This window comes from Protopterus annectens, chromosome 8.part1 (genome assembly GCF_019279795.1).
Source record: "Protopterus annectens isolate FY-2018-M chromosome 8.part1, PAN1.0, whole genome shotgun sequence".
NCBI lineage: Eukaryota > Metazoa > Chordata > Ceratodontiformes > Protopteridae > Protopterus > Protopterus annectens.
The window spans coordinates 381,697,079-381,716,118 of record NC_056742.1 but is presented as its reverse complement, the minus strand read 5'-3'; the positions used below and the strand labels follow the sequence as shown (position 1 = coordinate 381,716,118).

The window sequence follows — 19,040 nt, the reverse complement described above, 5'->3', positions numbered from 1 at the left end:
AGAAGTTAGACTTTGTAATGACATAAGGATAATCAAAGTAATAAACATTTGTATGTTTGAGATCATCCCCACTTAGTAATCGTGGTGTCAAAACGTGCAAGACCACTTTGTTGGTGGATATGTTTTCAATGAGATTTTAAACAGTAGATGAGATATTTCTGATACTGGTTGGGAAAGAGTTCCACAGTTTGACTTTCTGCATGTTTTCTTTTCCATCTCCTGTAGGAAGTTAGCATTGTGATTTTTAGAGTTTTATGCATGCACTAAGTGTTGATTCAGTAAATGCAGTTCCCTGTGAGTTGAGTACTAGGTCAGCAACTAGCTGGTGGCACAGCATCTGTCTGGGATGTACAGGATTGCTGTGGGCAGACTTGATGAAAGTGGAAACTAACAGATTAGGTAGTTGCAGCCAGTTAAGGGACTGAAGTGTGAGACAATGATGCGCTTGCTAATTGATCCAGCTGGAGCTAGCTGAGAGGACTACCGGTTATTCAAAACTGATGAGGCATACAGGAAACTAGGGTAAGGTTTGAGCTACTGTTTTACAAGCATGGTCAGGCAGAAAAGGTCTGACTTTATAAAGAAGTTTTTTTAAAACTACATATTGGATATGTTGATCTATGGTTAACTGTTATAGGTTTACAGGTTCAAAGAAGGTTACAAGGCTAACGCCCTAAAGCCCTTACAAGCCTAGCTATATTTATCCCGAGTTGCCCCAACAGTTGGTGGTTAGGTGAGTGAAGATCGCAGAGGTAAGGGTCTATGGTAGTTAATACTGATATCCTGTGTCCAGGAGAGACATGGGCAAGACCCCAGGAGTGAATGTGCAGTCACCCATCCATTGACCTAGATTGCTTCTGAAGAGGGTCAGGGAGGAACTCTGTTTCATGTGAACTAGAAGTTTGTTCCAGAGAAGTAGCAGTCTCTAGAGGATGCATCTATCTCTCTAGCATGACCTGTTCATGTCAGAGGCTAGGTTACTCTCCCTTAAAGTGACTGCCCCTTGTGTAGTTTGATTTACGAATGCATAGCATTTCCTTCAAGGCTGGGTCAGACACTGCCAAGCAAGCCAGGCACAGGTCACGCTTTAGCAACTTGTAGGAGACAGAATACAGTGACAGGGCTTTCAGTCTTTCTGTACAAGACTTGCTTTGTGTACCCTATAATTTCTTGGTGAGAACCTCTGTGGTCTCTCCATTTGGTGCAGGTGTCTAGTGCAGTACATGGAAAAGGGAGCACTGTATTCAGTTAGTGGTCTGATGAGGGCCGAGTATAATGGAATTATAATATCCTTAGATCTACATATGATGCCTTTACTTGTAAGATATGTCACATAGAAGGATTTTTCTTACTACTGTGGATTTGCGGTGATCAAAGTTCAGACTGCTATCAACCAAGTACCCAGATCACATACCACTGGGTCCACACTTAGGGAGGTGCTGTCTTTAATGTAATTAGCAGTGATGTCAGCTTTCTCAAAGGGAATAATACACGTTTTTGCATTTAGCTTTAATCCATGGCTTTGGCATCAATCATGTGTCTGTTAACCTTGTATGCAGTATATTTACATCATTGGGGGACTCAGTGATTTCTCCCAATTTGCAGTCGTCATAGAACTTGGTCAGCCACAGGCCATCCAACTTTGCCTGGACTTCTGAGAAATAAATTCCAAAAAGTAAAAGGCCCAACACAGAACCCTGTGGTACACCACTGGTAACTGGTATTTTGCTAGAGGTGAGATCACCTACTTTGACAGTATCTTTCCTGTTGGTGAGCCAGTTGGCTACTCAACTGATAATGTATAGGTTAATTCAGATTTGAAGAGTTTTTGTATAATACCTGAGTGGGGGATTATGCCATATGCCTTGGCTATGTCAAGATAGTGGTATGCACAGTCTTTCCCTCATCCAGGGCCTTGGTGACGTTAGCAAAGAAGTCAACCATGTTTAACATGAGTGATCTACCTTTACCAAATCCGAACTGGGTTTGTCCAGAGTTTGGAGATTACCCATGTTCTTGTTAATAAGGTCCACAATGATTCCCTCCATGGCCTTGCAGATGAGGCAAGTTAAGCTTATGGGCTGATAATTCTCAGGGTGAGTTGATGGTCTGTTTGGTCCCCCCTTTGTGCAGAGGGATTACTGTTGCTGTTCTCCATTCTGCCAGACCATAGCCAGTTTGCAAGCTGTGGTAAAACACGGATTAAAGTGGGTCTCTGCTAGGTCATGTTTTAAGTTGTGCAAAAGGCAACCTGGGATGTTTTCTGGTCCTACTGATGCCGTGTTTTTGTCCTTGGACAGCGCCGAGATGACCTGCTCTCAAGATAATAGGCTGAGAAATGGCAACAGGTATACTTTGGGGCATGGCTGAAAGGGACAGAGGAGTAAAGTTTGCTCAACATCTGTCAGCTAGTGGGTTAGCTATTACCTCTGGTTGAGTATGGGTGGTGCCATCCAAAACCAGTTCAGCATACAGCTGGGTATTCCCTTTTACATCTCAGATGCAGTTAAATAAAGCCTTGGGATTATCCTTAGCTAGAGAGGCTATTTTTGATATGCAATTAGCATTGGAGGACTTGACAAGATCTCTGATTTGCTTATGCTAGAGAGAGATTTTTTCCTCTGCTGAGCCAGTTCCCTCTTGTTCTTAGACATTACTTTCTTTCTCTTGTTGTATAGCCTGTTTATACTAGGGGTCAAGTGGTTACCAGGGTGGCTTGTTTTTTTTTTTCTTGGTTCTTTTGTTTTTTTCACATGACCTGGTTTTAATCTGGTCAGGTACAGCTAATTCTGTACAACTGCTTAAGTGGTTATACATGGTATTGGTGTTACCTGCATTCAAGGGGGCTTTGAAACTTCTAATACCATCACTTTGTAGGTGATAATTTTTCTTTGAAAAATTCTTAAGTATTTTTGAGCTTGAAGGGTTATCTGGTCTTATAATTACACCGAACAAGACTGATTTACAATCCAATCATACCAGGGAGGACATCACATGGGGGGGGGTGCACTGCAATGTTCTCCCTTGTTAGTGAGTACTACGTTCAGGACATGTGAGCCTCTTGTGGGGGTACTGACTAGCTGTCCCAGAGCATTTGCAGTGACAAAGTCCAAGAACCTCTGAGCCAGCATGTTTATCGTCATGTAGGTTTCCCAGTCAATGGTAGGATAATTAAAATCAACTGTGAGTTAGGTGTTGGGCTGTATGGTAAGTGACTTCAATAAGTCCATGTATGCTTTTCCTGTTTCATGGTAGGGGACCAATGGCTAGCTATGATGTGGTAGGGGCTTTGCCTGTAGTTAATTGGACATGGAGTAGTTCAACAGAGTCATATTGTTTGACCAGTCTCTAGCTGTACTTATCCAGGAAGAAGAGGGATACACCTCCTCCTTTTGTTCTTTCACACTCAGTTTGTGGTCTGAATGTATAGAAGACACTGCAGCCCTGTACGGCCATGGTGCTTTCCACACCTCTGAACCATGGCTTGGTGACTGCACAAACATAAGCATCTTCCAAAGTGAGAAGTGCTTCCAGGGAGTTCAGTTTCTTGTTTAGAATCCTAGCATCAAGAAGCAGTACCTTGAGTTAATCTTGAAAGGATTTCTTTATGCTGAGAGGTTGGTTATTTTGACACTGCCTAAAAAAAGGCACAGTGGGGTGGGCTAATGCCTTTTCCAGTATCCAAAAGCATTAGAGGAGACAGGTGCAGACCATCTCTGGCAAAGCAGCATGGTCTGTCTACCATGTCTCCCAAGGCTGACACATATTGATCTCCCTTGGACTGATACCAGAAGCTAAGCCAAAACTCAATCATTTTTGTTTGTATTGTGGCATCATCCTTGGAGAAAGCAGAATGTTACTTAAGGCTAGGCTTATACCTGTCTGTGACACAATCTGAGAGCTGAGTCATGTCTCTCATCATATAGTCCAGTGACGTATGTCTCAAGTCATTCATCCCACATGGACTATGACGGAGCCATACCAGTACTTGTGGTTGAGTGACTTGACAGATCCTGGCACCTGACAGGCAGCGAACTGTAACCAGCTCCTTATCTAGCCTGGTGAGGAGAACATCTGAAGGTCTCACCATGGAGTCACCTATGACCATTGCATTAGGTTTTGTAGTGTTATGCCTTATGGGCTTATTTGTTGAAACACTGGTGTGTGCATTATTATGTACTGTGGTTGTTTTTTGCATTGCCATGTGTGCAAGTGTTTTTTATTTGGACGGTCTCTGATCTTTTGTTAAGTTACTAGTGACTACCTCTGCATATGTGGGTTTATGTGTTGCATCCTTATTTAGTGTGGGAAGTGTGTGTATGCTGACAACCTATTTGGCATTCAGTTTGTCCTTTTGTAAGAGTCTTGCCTCCAGTTTTATAGTGTATATATCTCTCTCACATAAAGTATTTGTTTCAGGAGTAAGCCACTGTCAATATACATGAAACAATTGCTACACTGCCTCAGGATGCCCATGTCTATCAAACTGCCACAGAGATGATGGGAAACTGCCCGTCCATGATAGCATTCTCTTACTGTATGTTTTATTAGGGAAGGGACTGGATTAATTTGACAGAACTGTGCTGGTAGTGCTGAAACTACAACAGGGACCTATACTTTGTGTAGGCTAAGGTTGATCAATAAGACAACACTGCTCACTGCACAACTAAGTAGCTCATAGAGCAGCAGCAAAGCTTGGAGGGGTTTCACTAACAGCTACTTATGGAAAAACTGAGCTTCAAGGCTTTTGCATCCATACATGGCACTGCTAACCAAAGTGAGGCGGAAATATGAGCAGAGAGAAACAAGCTTTAAGCTATCAATCAGGAAAGCACACAATAAGCCTTCTACCAACAATCACCAACTCAGACAGGTTAGTTGAGCATACTTCTCTGCCACAATGGTACAGAAAAATACCTTCTTAATGTAGAATAGCTGGTTTGGAGCCCAAGTGTAATAAGACCACACAAACTACCTACAACAGTCCTACAACTAACACACACAATGTAATACAGCGCAATAAACTACTTAAAGCAGCAGCAGACAGTACGTTTTTTTTTAAACTGCTACAGTACAGTAAAAGTATATAAGAGTGCAAAAAATACTTAAGAGCCCTTTTTTGTGCTTCCCAGCTCAGACAGACCAGGTCAACACCTATTGCCACTAGATGAATAATCACGGTTCTCCTAATTTTGTAGAGTTTTAATTGCAGTTACTGTTTAGGACTACACACTCAAGTGTGTTAGCCTTTTCTGTGTTTATTTACTGTATTATTGCATTGTTTAGCCTGTTTCAACAAAAAAAATATATACTATCTTGTTTGCTCATTTCCCACCTTTTCTAGCCAGTCCATATCCCAAGGCTTTGCTTGTCTCAAGACTTCATTTTCTGTAATCAGAGCTATCCAGACCTTGCTGTGGTAGAGGGAAGTCCTACTGCCTACCAGTGGGACTGGTGAGCATTGTACTGCCTATCTAATGCTAGAGGAGGGGTTTCCAGCTCTGAAATTGTAATTTTATTAGCCCTTTTGGGCTGATTTCTATCCCTTTCAACTTTCTGGCTTAAAAACGCGTGTGTCTGCACATTTTTCACATCGTGCAGCACTACGAGGCTACGGTTAAACTATCTCAGGTGCCAGAAAGTCTGCTCTTCAAATTTTCCCTTAAAACTAGCTGGTTTCTCAGTAGCAGCACTAAAATCTGAACCCCTGTGACTAGCACTTGCTCTAGAACCTGCTGGAAAGCACTAGGAAGCCTGAAACTGATACAAGCACTCAGCTCTCCTTGTCAATAAGGAGAAATTAATCATAGGCACTAAACAGCCTATAATTGCAAAGTACCTTGCAAAGGTAAGGGAAAACAGCTCAAACTTTACAAAAAAGCACCTAAACTGGCATGTCGAAGGGTCAGCTTCCGTTGATTTCTCCTGTCCACCTGGTGAATCTGGTCATACTGGGGCAATGCGGCAACTGCCTCATGTACACAGACAATCCTCTCCTCCTACCACCCTACACTACAACCTGCGAGAGATGCACCTACATAGGCAAACTGGAAGCAAAGCTCTCTCCAGTCAAGATTGTGCTAGAGAGTCAAGAGGAGAAGGCTAACACCTGCATTACACCTCTAGCAACTCATAGCCCTTCAAAACCCACACCATCAACACCCACACATTGCAACACTAAACCCACATATGCGGAGACCCTTAACATTAACCTGCCCAAGCAACAAGGACCTCCGAAGCCGAAACGCAAACAAACACCAGTCACAACCAAAGTGACACATAGCTCACAACACCAGTGTGCCACCCAACAACAGATCCCAAGGCAAGACAATGTACCCAACACTTTAGTCATAGGTGACTCTATAGACAGGCACACTGATGTCCCACTCACCAGGCTGAACAAGGAGAAAATTACAGTCAGCTGCCTGTTGGGTGCCAGGATCTGCCACATAACGCATGCACTCAAGTCACTCCACAACAAGTACAAATATGACTCTGTCATTGTCCATGCTGGAGTGAATGACTTGAGATGTACTTCCCTGGACTACATGAAGAGAGACATGGAAGAGCTCTTGGATCATGTGAGCCAGGCAGGTATGACCCTAGCCCCCTGAGTAGCATCCTGCCTTCACCCAGAATGATACCACAGTATAAGGACAAAATGATTGACTTCAACAATTGGCTAAATTTCTGGTGTCATTCAAAGGGGATCCAGTATTTGTATGCCTGGTAAGACATGATCGACAAACCACGATGCTTTGCCAGAGATGGTCTGCACCTGTCACCCCTGGGATTCAGGTTACTGGCTAAAGCTCTTGCCACCCCTATAGTGCCTTTTTTAGGCAAGGTTCAAAGCATAAAACCACCACCGTAACAGATACAAGCATGCAAAATCTGAAGGTAATGCTACTCAATGCTAGAAGTCTAAACCTCAAAATGCACTCTCTCTCTCTCTCGGCACTCCTAAAAATGGAGAACATCGATATCTGTGCAGTGACTGAGACTTGGTTCAAGGCTTCAGAGAGCACCCCTGCAATACCAGGCTACAATTCTTACCACACTTTTTGCCACAAAACCAAGACCGAAACACTAAAGGTGGAGGAGTGTCCATATTCACCAAGGATATTCACACCTCCAGGCTAGTTGCCCAACACAATGCATCTGAAATTCTCCAGGTGCAACTAACACTAGGTAAGACTGCAATCCAAACTGGAGCTTGCTACAGATCCCCCACCATACCCCAAGATTCTCACTACACCTTCCTAAACATACTGGAAAATATTAAGATACAACCAAACACCCTAATACTGGGTGATTTCAACTACCCTACCATTAATTGGGAAAACTACTCGGGTAGCAACTCCTTTTCCCAATGGTTCTTGGAATTCATAAATTCCAATGCCCTGGATCAACTAATCCATTGTCCCACCAGGGGCTCCAATATCCTAGACCTGGTCATTACCAACATGGGAGATAGATGCTCCACACCAGTGGTCACCCCCTCATTGGTCAGGTCTGACCATAACAAATCACCCTTGACATCCACATCCCACCCCTATGCCCCAGTAAGAAAACCTCCTTAAAAAACTTCTCCAAAGCCAACTTCATGGTACTGAAGTTAAAAGTGACAAACTTCACAACACCCACGCAGACGGGATCTGGAAGTTCGACTGCAGAATCCTACACTAAGGCACTGTACGAGCACATCCACTCATACATGAATCATGCCATCCCGAATAGAACCAAGATGCTCTTCTCCAAAAAAAGGAAGCCAATCTGGTGGTCCCCTGCTAAAAACAATCTATACAACAGAAGGAAGAAACTGTTGTAGAAAAGGGGAAAATCCCAAAATGCAAAAAACTCCCTCACCAGCCTCAGTAAGAAGCTGAGATCCCTCATAAAATCCTCAAAAGCTAGTTACGAAAATAAAATCGCCAAAGATTCCAAAGACAACCACAAGGCATTCTATAGTTATGTCAAGAATCTAAATGGCAATGCACAGATCTGCTCTGAGCTACAACAGAATGGCATTAAATATACTGATCCCAAGGATATTGCCAATATCCTGGCAGATCGATTTAGTACCAACTTCACCCCCTTCTCACCCCCTAAAGGGCCCTTCTCAATACCAAAAGAATGCCAAATTCTGATAATCACAGCCACACAGGTAGAAACAGCACTCTCCAAAGCTAAGAATAAAGCATCCATGGGACCAGATGACATTCCAGGCTGTGTACTACATGAACTACACAATGAACTGGCACCCCACCTAAGTGTCATGTTTAATCATAGCCTCACCTCAGGCTTCATTGCCCACTGAGTGGTGCACAGTTATCCTGCTCCACAAGGGAGGATCCACCTTGGATCACGGGAACTACCGTCCCATCAGTCTGACAAGCCTGATCTGCAAGGGCATGGAACTCATTATCATGGAACTTATAAACAAAGACACTGGCAACCTTCAAACACTGGACCCCACCCAGTTTGGGTTTGTGAAGCGCCAGTCTTGTCTCTTGAATCTGAGTGACTTCTTCAAATCGGTCTCCAGAGCTGTGGACGAAGGTAAGGTGGTCCACACAGCCTATCTGGACCTCGCCAAGGTCTTCGACACCATCCCACACTCTGGAATCATAGATAAACTTACTAAGCTGGGCATAAATCCCTATGTCACTCGATGGGTTGCCAACTGGCTTACTGACAGAACCCAGACTGTAAAAGTAGCCGACTCCAAATCCAGGTCCAGACAAGTGACAAGTGGAGTACCTCAGGGTTCAGTCCTGGGACCACTCTTGTTTGGCATCTACTTCTCTGAAGTACAGGCCAACATTAAGGGACTCTGGCTAACAAAGTTTGCAGATGACTGCAAACTGGGAGCCATTACTGAATCCCCAAATTATGTGGCTATTCTACAAAAGCCCCTTACAGAAACAGATGCCTGGTGCCAGAGCCATGGGCTCAAGCTTAAAGCCAAGAAATGTACAGTTATCCCCTTTGGAAAAAAACATGTACCCATGAACTACTACATAGGTGGCAGGACACTAAACATCAAAAGTGTGATGAGAGACATAGGGACAAGTGGACAGTGGTCTCACTTTCGATAGCCACAACAGTCAGGAAATCCTTCTATGTGGCACACCTCATCACTAAGGGCTTTTCATCCAGAAAAAAGGAGGTCATTGTCCCACTGTATTCATCCCTCATTAGACCCATTATAGAGTATAATCCCCATTTGGTATGCACCTCACAAGACATCTGCAACAGCTGGAAAGGCCACAGAAATACCTCACTAAAAGAATCACAGGCCTAAAGCAGATGCCATATGCTGACCGTCTAAAAATCTCCAGCTATACTCTGTGGCATATCGTCTACTCAGAGGCGATCTCTGCTTAACATACAAGGCCATGTCAAACCCTGAGCTGTTGGACATGCTCCACTTAAAGAAATCCCAATCCCTCAGAGCCACATGCTCCAGGGATCTAAACCTTATCATCACAATGAACAATGAAAAAAACATGCTGGAGGGATAGGTCCCTGACCCAGAGACTTCCCATACTCTGGAATAGACTGCCCATACATGTCAAGCAGAGCACCTCATTGGCCCTCTTCAAAAGGAACCTTGATGATTGGATGGGAGATAGGAAATTTACCCCAGGGATCATGTCAGTCGCCCTGCTAGACAGGGGCCCAGAGAAGTACATATTGTGGGAAGAAATTTCCAGGGAATTGTTATGGCTAGGCTTGCATAGGCCTTAGGGCCAATAGCCTAGTACCAACCTATGAACCTATAATGTAATAGCACAGTAAAGGAGTTCCCCGAGTGAAATACTACCACAAACACTTAAAAATACAGATACATCAGTGTAATTTAAACAGCTTATAAAAATGTGATTATTCAATCAGAGTACTTTGTGATGTATAAATGAGCCAACAGCTACTCAACTATGTAGAACTTAACAAGATAAGCTGATTAATAAGCCCTCAAGTTAATAAAACTACATGCAGAAATCAAGTGTTTCCCCAACCCAAACAGACGAGGCTGCCTCCCAGCGCAGCAGATGTAAAAATCCACTGACCTCTTGATGTAAAAACAAGTGCTTGCTACAATAAAAATACACTACTTTATCCAACAGCTACCTTGATAATGAAATCAGAGCAAGTAAATCAATAGAACAGAATGAAAGACAAAATGCACTTTTTCAATGTAAGCACAGGGAGAGGCAAATAAATATTGCAAGATATCAACAGCAGTTTAAAAAGGGAGGAGCTTATTAAGCTCAATTTACAGTAGGGGTGAGCAGTTTAAAATCACCATGTTTAAAATGCAAAACAACAAAGTGGAGGGCAGGTGGCAAAAACTGGCAGGGAATCACCAGTAGTGCTTTTAGTTAAAGGCTTGAAATCTTTTAATAAAAAGACAAAGCCCCAAAAATTCACTGTGTATTAAAGTATCACCCAAGAACCAATTTAAGTAATAGAAAAAAAAAAAAACACTTGAAATGTGCAGCCTAGATAATTTAAGTGTCTATTTCTCACACACAACAAAAACACAAGGCCAAGCAAATTTCTTCAAACACAAAGCAAAACAGAGCAGGTAAAACAAAAAGCAGCTCTATCTCTCATAGACAAAAATATGCAGGTTTACTTCTCTCACCCAGCAGGGAATGACCAGCAGTGCTTTAGTTTATGCAGGCTTGAAATCTCTTCAGAAAAAAGAATTATGCCCATCAGTTTTGTATCATCTCAAATCTAGTATTACTGTTTGATAATATGTTTAAGTTGCAGTTGTTTGACTGCTGCACTTGAGATGAAAATATCATTAGTTTAAGTTTCTTTGCGTTTAGAAGAATTTACATTGCTCTAGCCTGTTTTCAATTTGTTAAAGAAATGCTGTAGGCCATTTTGGAACTGTGTGGCTGAAGAGGTCACACATATTAGTGCTGAGTTGTCTGCATATTGGGTCATATTTTATGCAATAGAGGCTGTATGCATTTCATTTATAAATACAGTGAAGAGTAACAGTCTTAATATTGAACCTTTTGGGACACCTAATGATATTTGCTGAGGATAAGACAGCTCATCTGACCCATGTACACACTATGTTCTGTGACTAAGCTAACTATTAAACCAAGTGGAAGGTCCTTGAACCTAGACAATAAGTATGGGATGTGAAACTGTATTACTGCTATATAAATGTCTAGAAATAGGAATGCAACCATTTCACCTTGATTTTATCTTTCATGAATATAGTTTGTGAAAGTCTGTAATGCTTTTTTTTTTTTATGTGCTGCGATCTGACCTAAATCCATGTTCTGTTGCGAAAACTAATTTGTTCTCTGTTAGCTAGTTGATCAACTGCAGGTGAATATATTTTCAAGTATTTTAAAGAGGGAGGCAGGATATATGTAGGTCTGTAGTTTGCTAGCTCGAGATTTGCCACCTAGATATAGGATTGCTTCCAGAATTTTTGAAAGTATGGATTTTTAGAGAGAAAGTGATTTAGCAGAATAGCCAGTGGGTATGCAGTGGCTTCTGGAACTGTTTTGAGATATGTTACTAGGAGGCTTTCTGATGCAAGAGAGGTGAGTAAGGTTTTGAATATGTTTTATTGATGTGGTAGGAGTCAAGTAAGAATGTAGTACTAAAATGTCTGCATCCCTTACTGATGTGTTGGAAGCACTGGGTTTATTATTGGATTTAGCAGCATTTTCATAATATGAATTAAATCTGCATGCCACATCACAGTTTACTTTAACTGTGAATGGATATGGTTGTGATCTTTTACCAGGCTGATACAAGTGTGACTACTGATGACAACGGTTCCAGAGTTTTTTATGTTATTTCCAAAGTTTTGCTTAGCCTTTAGAGTGGTACTCTTTGTAAGGTTTTCCAAGTGCTAATACGGCTACAAATTAGATTTACTTCTAAATTCCATTTTCCATGCATTATATTTGTTGTGCATTAGTTTTTACATATATACATACACACACATCTATATATCTCCCCCACTTTCTTTCTCTCTCGCTCTCTCTCGATATATATATATATGGTGTAAGCCATGGTACAGGTTTTGATTTGACTGTTTTCCTGCATCAAGTTGTAAGGAAGTCTGATATGAAAAGTAAGGTCTCGTTGAAATTAGTTACTATATTATCTAAAGACATTTTCAATGTCTCCAAGCAGTTACGCATTAGGACAGGCAGGGAAGTTTCCTTAGCAAATTTGGTTGTATTTATGACTAGCAGATGCTTCTATGAATTTTGGTGTGTTTCTATATGGCAATGAAGGTTACGATCAAAAACTGTGCCATGCATAATTCCTGCATGGGTAAGTTTGTTGGCATATGGTGGCAGTATCCAGCATAAAATGCTTTTTGTTTTCCACTAATTTACCTGTTCTTGTGAACACCGGTATTAGCTGTGTTACCGGGGTGAATAATTAAGTGCATACTTCAGCCAATCAATATTAAAGTCACCTAGGATTATTGCTTCAAGATACACATTTGTAGTTTGCCAAAATAATACATCCTCAGAGGCTGATTAGTCTCCAACAGAATGTACATAAAGTATTGCCATACACTTGGATTTTTGCGATTAAGTGCACTTACAAGGATAACAACTTTATCAATATTTGGTATATGTGTGGAGTGTTTAACGAGATTACAAGTTTTGCAGTTTTCCTACGTTTCCCATAGTTTTGCTTATATACTTTATCCAAGGAATTCAGGATCAGCCTGGAACAAGTTCACTCCTCAGAATGTGGAATCAGAAACTACTACTTAACTGGTGATTAGGACCAATCTTCTACTGATTTCCATGTTTCTATATGCTGCTCTTGTCCTACATTATGGATACTGTTTTCCTACTGTTTACCTGACTACGCCTGTTTATTTATAGCTACATTATTATGCATTATCTGTCACTAAAAACCTCTTTGCATATTTTATAAAACATCAGGTTGTGTCTAAAAAAGAAGTCCTTGGCCAGCTTTCCTATGCAGTTATATCAAAACAGTAAACTGACACCAAGTATGTTCTTCTCCCAGTTACAGCAACTCCTGAAGCAAGAATATTTTTGCACTTTTCCTCAACTCCCTGTCCAGTAATCAGACTGAAGTACAGATTCATTACCCTGTCAATCCAGTACAATGGACTCCATAATTTCAGATAACAGTGTGTTCCAATAATGCAGTCTTGTAAATGCAGCAGTAGGCAAGAGATTCTGATTAACTGTGAAGTAAATAGGGGTGGGCAAAGTATTGCACTGAGTGTCAATGTGCCCTTGCAGAGAGAGAGGTTATTCAGTTCAGTTCTTGCTACTATGCAGAGTCTCTATATGTTCTCCCTGCATTCAGGAGGGATTTTCTTCTGGGTCCTCCTTTTTTTTCACATCGTGAAAATATGCAGTAAGTGGACTGGTTACTCCAAATTGTTTGTGTGCACGCGATACAGAAGCAAAGCCTGTTCCATAATTGTCTAGTGAACTCTCTAGATGGCAGCAGTTGTGCATGGGATCACAATAGAACATGTATGTGACTCAACAGCACTGGAAGGAATGTAATGACTGATATAGGTATATAGAAAGTACTAGGCTAGCTGCCCTTGCAGGTCAATTTTTTCAAGACTAACCAATTTCTCTCTCAAAGGTGAGAATCAAACCTTGTACCTTGTGTCTGTAAGGCAAAGATCTTAGCCATTACACCTACCCCCAACCCCCTAATACTGATAAGGAAAATCTAAAAAGAGTGGGACTCCAGTGAAATATGTTATCTGTTCATCCATCAAAAACGACAAGCACTGGCTGGCTGAAAGCAGTGGCAGTGTAAATCTGTACAGCTACCATTTTCAGATCTTCTCCACAGCTCCCTCCATCAAATGTTAATTACTGGGTATAAATATACTGCAATAAAATGATGTTACATTCATTCCCAGACATTTAATGGAGTAAAACAGATGATAAAGTAGATAACAAAACAATCAAAAATCAGTTACCTAAATGAATCACAAATACAAGTGTACTTTCCTAACTAATTACTACTCATAGCCACCTTGCTTTTCAACCCTCCAAGGAAAATATAAGCACAAACTGATAGCAGGAAAGAACTACCTGGTCCACTCACTTCTCGATCAGAAAAACTACATTATTAGTAAACTGACAGCATGCATTTTCATACAGTCATGCTTACATCCATCTCATATATGCAAAAGTCTCCCACTGTTTTTGAAAACTGCTTGCTGGAGACAGCTGCACCATTCACCTGCTGCTGTTTTTCATTTGATAATTCCTCAAGACTCCCTTGAGCCGATTCCCTCACTTTTATACTGTACCTTCTTAACCTGATGTACTATTTTTCTAAAATAGTTACCTTTTTAAATTTTCCATTTCCCGCAAAGTACTTGAAAATCTCTAAAACCTCTCTAGTTTCCTCTATTGTACAGATTGTAATCCTTAGTTTTGCTTCATTAAACTATTTCATGGCCTTACTGGACATTTTGAGAGACAAACAATCCAGTTCACTGTGTGTTGTTATGCTCTAATAAATGTACTGCTTAGGTGACTGAGCACAGACTGTGGATGTGAATGTCATAAGACACACGGCATTACAGCCTAAATGTACAGCCTGCCCGAAGTAGAGTGTTCCATACAGAAAAAATAATGCAGATGGCAGCCAGTCCAAGAATACAGACTGCCAGGAGTCTTTCAGGCATTTGAGGAAAAAACAAATACCGAACAGAAATAAACAGCAGATTTATATTACATGAAGTTTAGTAGAAAGTCACTGCAATTAATACAATAAAACAAATGTTTAAAAACAAAAGCAGTGCATCCATACGCTAGTTGCTCAGTCTTAATATTTAAAATAATGTTACCAATGTTACTAGCTCCATTAATTTCCAGACTAACAGTCGCTATCTTATTCACATTTAAAGTAAAAAGGGAGAACTTATTTCAAGAGATGCATTTTCATGTGCGACTTCAATAAGAAAACAAAAACTACATTGCAACACTTTTTTTTAAACAAACTGTAACTTAATTTTGCAGATTTCCAAGCCAAATAATGTTTAATGATTTGCTTTTCCAAACTGCAGGATGTCTGTCATTACCAACAAGTGAGCCGCTATCAGCTTAAAAGATTGTACATTGAATAACTGATACAATGGTTTGAATATAAAGTTTGCAATCCATACTTGACTACATGCCTCTCAAATTCTTGGCCAAAAATTCCGGACAATGCCAAATATAATGGGGGTGGTCCAATTATAATGGGGGACAAAGGCCCAAAATCAGGGATAGACAGTATACACTGCTCTTATAAACTTAGAAAGTTGATAGAATAACAGGGTTTGCATTAGCATGTATTTTCAGAAGGATGTGAAGTTAAAAGGTCAAATGTTTGTTATTTAGTGACTTTAATCCTCAATGATTTTGCCAGGAAACCAGTCATTTTACAAGGGCAGACCTCAAATATGAAGCAAAAATCTGAACATTCTGCAAAGTTCTGGACATTTGAGAGGTGTGCTTGAGTATCATTTTGTAGTTTTGGACATCCAATCTGGACATTTGAGAGGTATGCTTGACTATTACTTTGTAGTTATGGACATTCTATATGCTTAATATAACTTCACATCTATATTTATCTCCAACATTTACCTAGTGATGTGCTTAAAACTAGACAAACATATGCACTATTTAACCAGTAGACTTGTTCCATAATCTAAGCAGACAGTGAGTCCTCTTTCCTCTTATTATTTTACATACAGTTTTAGTAGCAAATTTAGTACCAAGGTGCACATTCTTAAATCAGCAGCAGACTCAAAGCTGTGGATGACATCCTCCATTTTACATTGCAGTTTTTATTCTCTACATCATGCGCTATCAAGTGTGTCACCTGGAATTTCTGAACAAAGCAACTGACGTTATATCAAAGTATTTCTTCAGGATTGTTAAACAGTGAAATAAATGTTTCTATTCAAAACAGTAAGTTTTTAAGTACTCAAAATCAATTGACAATTAAAGACAGAATAAAGTAATGCTAATATTAATACAGTCAGTAAAGAGATAAAAATGAAAAGAAAATATATAAGTGCACACAACTTACACAACCAAAGGCTCTTTAATAAAACAAAAATAAGGTTAGCGCTTTCACGACCACAAACTGTTGCTTCTTTTCACTTATTGCACCCAACCTTATCCTCAAGCCGTTTTGTGTGTTTATATATTAAAGAGATAAAAATGTTGTTTTTCTTTCGGCTTTCCCTGGTTAGGGGTCGCCACAGCGGAACTCTGGTCTGCTAATGATTGGCAGTAGATTTTTATGGTGCCGAGGTGCCAGCTCGACTCCCAACCTTCAACGAAGGCACACCCATTCACGCATGTCTTTCGAATGCTACTCGACCACGGGGAGGACAAGCAGACTCCACACAGAAGGTGCTCCAGCCAAGAATTGAACGGGAGAACCTCTTGCTGTGAGGCGACAATGCTACCACGGCACCACGGTTTATTTAAACACTGTACCACCTCAAAATTTAAACTCAGTTTTTGGATTTTTACTCATACTTTCTTGTTCTCAGATAACCAGTGCACTGATTTTTATTATATTTTATTCTTAATACTATGCAGAACCAAGAAAGGCAGTGCTCTTAACACAGTCAGCTCACAACTTTTGTTAGTTTGACTTTTCGCCATGTCATTTAAAAGCAAAGATGAAACATAAAAAAAAGAAGTTCTGTACTTACCATAACGTTCCATGTGAGTTGTTCATCTTGCCTTCATTCTTTGCTGATGGGTTCGGAGCTGATCCCTCGTCTCAGAGTCGGCCAGTTGCAAAGCTCAAGGTCGTCAAATAGCTTAAGGCCAAGTTCCTATCCCATGATGCACCTAGAGTTACCTTAGATCTTGTTTGCTGCGTATAACAATACCATATGTCATTCTATCACTCCCAAGAGAAGGTACAGAAGGATTGAGCAACCAGAATGGATCCAGCGTCATAGTCATCTAAAAGCCCAGAAAGGGGTAAGGAGGGAGGAACGTAAGAATGAAGGCAAGATGAACAACTCACATGGAATGTTATGGTAAGTACATAACTTCTTTATGTGAAGTTGTTCTATCTTGCCGTTCATTCCTTACTGATGGGTAGCTTCCCAAGCACCATCAACCTCGGGTGTCTCACGGGAGTATATTTCTCAGGACCGTGGATCCAAAGGAGGCCCTGTCAACTTTGTAATGAGTGATAAAGGTATGAGGTTTTGACCAAGTGGCTGCTGCGCAAATGTTATCAGTAGGAAGTCTGGCAGAAAAGGCAGAGGATGTAGAAACAGCTGTGGTTGAGTGAACCTTAATTTTATGCTGTAAGGGCATATTGGCAGCTGAATAAGCAAAGGTGATACAATCAGATAACCATTTAGACAGAGTTGTTTTAGCCACTGGTCTACCCTTCCTGGAGTCTGAAAAGGAAACAAAAAGCTGGTCTGACTTCCTGAAATCTTTTGTTCTTTCCAAATAAAATCTGACCTGTCTGTGAACATCAAGTTTGTGCAGCATGTACTCTAAACTGTTTGAATGGTTGGGGAAGAAGACAGGCAAATCAATAATTTGGTTGAGATTGGTTTCAATGCAAACTTTAGGTAAGAAAGAGGGGTTTGTTCAAAGTGAGACCCTGTCAGCATGGAATATCAAATAAGGAGGTTTGATGGATAAAGTCTGAAGCTCTGACACTCTGTGAGCAGAAGTAATAGCCACTAAAAAGATGGTTTTCCATGACAAAAAATTGAGGTCACATGAGGAAGCTGGTTCAAATGGTGGAAGAATTATGTGGGAAAGCATAAAGTTTAGATTCCATGGAGAATAGGGAGATTTCACAGGTGGTCTAATATGAAAGGTCCCTTTGAGAAAGACTTTGGATAACTTGTGTGACATAATAATCAAACCTTCAAATCCCATATGAAAGTTAGAAATGGCAACCAGTTGAACACGGACTGTTGCTGCTGCAGCTCCTTTATTGAATATCATGGTTAAGAATTCTAGAATAGAGGCCATGGGGGCTTGGTAAGGATCAATGTTGTTTTTAGAAGCCCATATAGAAAATGTTTTACATTTGCTGAGGTACAGCTTCCTCGTAGAAGATATATGAGAGGAGATGAGAATTTGCTTCATTTCATTGTAAAGGTTATGGAACCTGGCTATGATGGGGAATTGGAGCAGCCAAGCTGTCAGCTTCAGGGACTGCAGAGAGGGATGAAGTTCCCAGACGAGTGCGTCAGAAGGTCTGGAACTGGGTCCAGAATCCAGGGGTCCTCCAAAAGATGAAGTCGAAGGAAGGGGAACCAAATCTGATGAGGCCAGTAGGGAGCTAATAGAATGATGGTCCTTCCCAGGGCTTTGGCTTTCTGTAATACCTTGGGTATTGACGGGATTGGAGGGAATACATAGAGGAGACCCGGGGGGCCAATCGTGAATGAGTGCGTCCCTTGGGGCTTCTCCCAGAGGGGGAATCAGGGCAAAGTAGCTTCTGCATTTGGTGTTCATGTGACTGGCAAAAAGGTTGCAACAAGGCTGGCCCCACCTGCAGAATATCCTGTCCACTATTTCCGTCTTGAGGGACCACTTGTGAGGTAACAAAATTGCTCTGCTCAACTTGTCTGCTATCACGTTGGATTTCCCTGGGATGTGCATTGCTAACAGAAAGCGCTGGGAGGAAATAGCCCACTGCCATATTCTGAGGGCCTCGCGACAAAGGGGATAAGATCTGGTTCCTCCTTCTTTGTTCAAATACCAGACCACTGACATATTGTCTGTCTGAATCGCAATCATACCCGGAAGAGAGTCCTGAAAGTACTGCAATGCCAAAAGTACTGCTCACATCTTTAGGACATTGATATGCAGATGTGTGCCTCTTGATCGGTCCATGTGCCTTGGGCTGTCTTTCCCTGAAAATGCCCCCCCCCACCCTGTCAGGGAAGCGTCCGTGGTCACTGTGGCCGCTGGATGGGGTAGCAGAAATGGGCATCCTATTGTGACATGAAGCGAGGTCAACCACCATTGAAG

General features: G+C 41.2%; 1 protein-coding gene across 1 annotated transcript in view; it reads right to left on the bottom strand.

The window, feature by feature from the left end:
* The window catches only part of LOC122810136 (T-cell immunomodulatory protein-like), a gene marked incomplete at its 5' end in the record, with an annotated part of 1,692,898 nt that overhangs the window by 1,143,490 nt on the left and 530,368 nt on the right, over positions 1-19,040 (bottom strand). The gene's annotated exons all lie outside the window — the stretch shown is intronic.